The following is a 4809-nucleotide window of genomic DNA, read 5'->3' on the forward strand; positions in this document are numbered from 1 at the left end:
AATAAACCCCTCTAGAGCACTTCATCTTCTGCCAAATCTGAATATAAATCACACAGAGCATTAAAGAGAAATGTTGCAACCATTACCTTGAATGATGCCCTGATGGCCTAGAGAACAACCTATATAATTGCTGAGGTATTTTTGGCTAATTGTCTTCCTTGCCTTTCTATCACCTGAATCTCTACCTCCTCATATTCTTCATGTTTCTGCAGGGAGAGTTCACCTCCTTCCATTGGCTCTAACCTTTGCCAGTTTCAACCACAACCTTGCCTTTCCTATGAGATGGAGAAGATAGAGAAAGTGAATTGAGTTCCAGAATTCTGCTGCAGAAATAACAGAAGAATCAATCTCTATCACTTCACTCCTATTCACAAACATTCTCTTAAGGTTCAGAGATTCTGGCAAAGTACCTGTCAGGGGGGAGGGAATTTAGTAGATGGGGTGGAACAGCTGGTTCTCTTCAATTCAGGTGAACTGGTAGCGGCAGCTATAGGAGACTCCGCCCACCTATTCCGACATCATGCACAAGCACTGTGCATGCACAGAAGGCAGTACGCATGCGCAGATATGGCACGTGTGAGCAAAGCTTGTATTTGTGAACCGGTAGGGAAAGTACATGAATCCCACTGCTGGGGTGGAAGTGGATTCCATAAGAATAAGAGGCAACTTGGTTCAGGTAGTTTGTATGAGACAAAGGGGGTGAAAACACTCCCTCTTTTCCCAGGGTATATGTTTTGTGCAAGTTATCCTCTACTTCAGTATGGCAAGATTCTGTCTATGGGTGTAGAACAATAATTAAATCTGCTTGGAAGAATCACTATGTGTCTTTCCTGATTTCTGGAGCCTGACAAAGCCTCAGGAGAGGGGAGGAGATCTCCCTTGACCCAGCACAAACCACTCTTGCCCTAAGGTTTCACAGAAACTGGTGTAGTGGGCCACTACTCAATTCATTCTGCAAGAAATAGATCCAAGTATATAGAACATTGTATTTTATGATTATGATCATGATTTATCATTTGTTGCTTGTAGGTACACTGAGACCTTATGCACTGGAAACACATTCTTTGTGTGTCCAATCACACATGGCCAGTAAAGAATTCTAAAGAATTCTAAATAATTCTAAATACAGAACAGAGAGGAGAAGTAAAACTCCTTAAAACTTTCATTCTAAGCCATTTAGGATTTTAAGGTGAAGGGCATTTATCCTGTTTAGGGCATACCTAAACAGGTAGCAAAGGCAGATCAGCAAGGGCTGGAGTTTTATCAATACATTTATATTTTAAACATTATATCTTGTAATTCAATGGATATGCATCACTGACAGATGGAATGTGTCTACAAAGGGGGAGGCGATATGATAGACTACAGCAGGGGTGTCAAACTCAAGGTCCATGGAGTGAATTTGGCCTGTGGGGTGCTTAGATCTGGTCTGTGGGACTGCCCTGCGAACAGTGATGGTCTGGCTCTGGTGCCTCTGCCAGTGAAAACAGAGCTTGAGAGGGTCATGTGGGCCCTCCTGAGCTCTGTTTTCAGCTGTGGCAGCCTCCTGCAGCACTCTTCCAGCAAAAATGGAGCTTGAGGGAGCTGCGTGTGGCCCTCCCGAGCTCCATTTTTGGCCACAACGGCCTCCGTTGTGACCCTCTCGAGCTCTGTGCATGCTCCCCCTGAGCTCTGTTTCCCCTTTTGCATTTGAGCATCCAATAAGGGACAGGAAAGGAGAAAGGGAATGAGAAAAGACAAAGAAGGAATGATGGGAAGAAAGCAAGGAAGGAAAAAGAAAGAAAGAGGTAAAGGAAGAAGAAAGCAGAATGAAGAGGGAAGGAAAAAAAAGAAAAAGGGGAAAGGAAGGAAGGAAGGAAGGAAGGAAGGGGATTATAATGAAAAGGAGGGAGGGTCTGAGGAAAGTCCTGCCTCAGCTCTTAGCCACCATCAGCTCTGCTGCCCTTTCACCATTCCTTGCCCCAGGGGTGGGTTCCTGCCAGTTCTAACCGCTTCTATAGAAGAGGTTCCACAAATCTATAGGGCCGTTTAGAACTGGTTTCAACTCCCTCCCCCTGCCTGTCTGCATATCATCAAGATGAAGAGCGAGAGGAGGAATTCTGGGAGTTGAAGTCCACAAGTCTTAAAAGGTGTCAAGTTTGAACACCCCTGGGGTTTTTTTCTAAAGTGCTAGGGGTGCAAGGGTCATGTAACTTGACAGCTTTAAGACTTGCACACTTCAAATGCCAGAGTTTCTGAGCCAACGTTTTGGTTGCTAAACAAGAGCGTTGTTAAGTGAGTTTCACCACATTTTACAAGTTGGCTACGCCTTCCCAATCACATGACTGCCAAGCCACTCCCACTCGGTCACATGGCTGGCAAGCCACTCCCACCCAGTCACATGGCCTGCAAGCCACTCCCATAAAGCAGGCCATACCTACAGAAGAAGTTCTAAAAAAATTGAAACCCACCACTGCCTTGTCCCCTCCTGACCTCTCCTGGTGGACTCCCATCCTATCACTGAGGATGCTTTGGTTACAAAGTCGGGAGGGAGGGAGGTGGCCTCTCTCTGTCCCACACACTTTGCTCTCCCACACACACCATGAGCATCTTGGCCAAGGAGAGTGAGAAATGCAGCAGCAGTCTCGAAGAGGAGGTAAGCACAGCAGGACCAACCCTCGGGGAAACACAGCTGGGCTAGTGCCAAAGCCCTAGGAGCTCAAGGGCCAGGCTGGATGCTTACCCTCCACTGCCTAGGGCTCTGGACAGCCTGTGCTGCCATCCAGGGGTCCTCCATGTGACCTGAGAGGGATGGCGAGGCTCCTCTGGAGGACAAAGGTTTGGTCCTCTCCCTGGTCTCACCTTCCTCTTCTGAGACAGTGGATCCCCTCAGTTCCGCCTGAGCCACCACAGGTGCCCCCAACACAAGTGATGGTCCATCCTGGCCATGCCCACCTTGACCCCCCCCCCAAGGTGAAACAAAATCCTGATGCGGCCCTCAATGAAATCAAGTTTGACACCCCCGGACTACAGCAAGGCAGCAGATTTTGCAGGAAGGATGGAGCACATTTCAAGGAGAGGGATGAGACAAGAGACAGCACGGTCAGCAGCTGATCATGGGAAGAGGAAGATACTTAGGGTAGTCACTCCCTAAAATCTCACAGTATATCAGAGTTAAAGTAGTATAGGTTTAAGTTCTGCCTATATGGTGTGTGAGGGTTCCAAGTCCCCAACAAAAGAAGACTCTGAGGCTTGAAGTTCCTCAAAGTTCCATTTTTTATTAGATCTGTCGTATTGGCACATATGGGCAAACCTGAAGCTGAAAGCTTCCAGGTTTTCCCCACCCAAATGAAAGTCCAAGTCCTTGACCAGCACCCACATGTCCATCACATGGACCAATCAAGAACCGTCCCAACTGGAGATGCCTCCCAGTCACACCATTCCAGATGTCCTTGACTGTTTGAGAAAGGAATGTTGTTATGACTATATATCTCCCATACTCCATATACCCCCCTCCCATTTTCCCACAAAATTGAATGTGGCAGGCTGGATGGCCCAGTGTAAAAGATGGCTTCCAGGCCTGACAGGCAGCCAGTAAAGAACTGAACTTTGGATGAATTGTGTTACATTGTTCTTGGGATAGGCCTGTCCCTGACAGACAACTTTCTAGAAACATTTGGGACCAGCTGGAATTTCTGCATTATTTTCAAGGATATTACTATACTAAATGTATTTATTTGTTTATTTATTAAATATGTATGCCCCACTCCAACTTGCAGTTCGAGGCAACTCTGAGTGACTTACAATATAATGAGACAGTTTTGTTCTCCAAGGAACCATGTCTTCATCTTTCGTGGAAACCAGATAAAGCATGACTCAATTTTACACAATGATATATTTCTAAGAAAGGCTGAGCTTCCATATCAAGTACAGAATCATGACTCTTAGATGAATATTCTTAACTGAAGTTTGAACCTTTTACTAGAGACACACAATTCTAATGAAATTAAAAATTGTTTGAATGAGTTGTAGGATTGCAGAAAGGACATTAGTAGTGAGTTCACCCAACATGCTAAATGCTAATCCTCATTTTTGGAAAACACAACTTTTGTGTCCAAGAAAGGAAGCCTGGATGAGTGCAGTTTGCAGCGCCCATCTCCATCAGAATATCCTACCATTATGCCCAAGGGAAATAAACTACGGTATATTATGTCTCAGTGTGATGGAAAATTTTATATTGATATTAAATAATAGGTGAGTTTTTATAATCTGCTGTATCATAGACCACTCCAGTTCCAAGTGGGCTAATGTAATGTATTGTGCAAATGCTGCCATAGGTCTTTAAAATGCGTATTTTTCTGGAAGGTATCAGGATGTGGGAGAGAGGAAGAGAAACTGGGCCAAGTAACTTATCAACTCTATCTATTAATTCCAGAGAATAGTTCATTGAGTAACAGCTGCTGCCTTGGGCTTTCCTTTCCATGCCACCACCAAACTCATGGGGTGCCTATCTTTTCTCTTAATCATTGCCACTCTCTTACCTTAAGGAACAGGAGATGGCTGAATAAATCCTCCACATTAACTTTCAGATGTCTTACACTAAAATTACTCTTTGAAACACAGTAAGATATTTTGTCATTGGAGCTGCTATGATGTCTGTGAATGCCTAAGGTGACCAGATGTCCCGCATTTGGCGGGACAGGCACGCTTTCTCATAATTTTTCCCGTGTCCCGGGCCGTTCCCAAAAGATCCCGCTTAATTTTGGTGCCTTCTTCGATCGCTCGCTCCCCCGCCCATCCGCTGCCGCTCACATGGGTGGGGTAGCATAG

This window comes from Thamnophis elegans, chromosome 9 (assembly GCF_009769535.1).
Source record: "Thamnophis elegans isolate rThaEle1 chromosome 9, rThaEle1.pri, whole genome shotgun sequence".
NCBI classification, from domain to species: domain Eukaryota; kingdom Metazoa; phylum Chordata; class Lepidosauria; order Squamata; family Colubridae; genus Thamnophis; species Thamnophis elegans.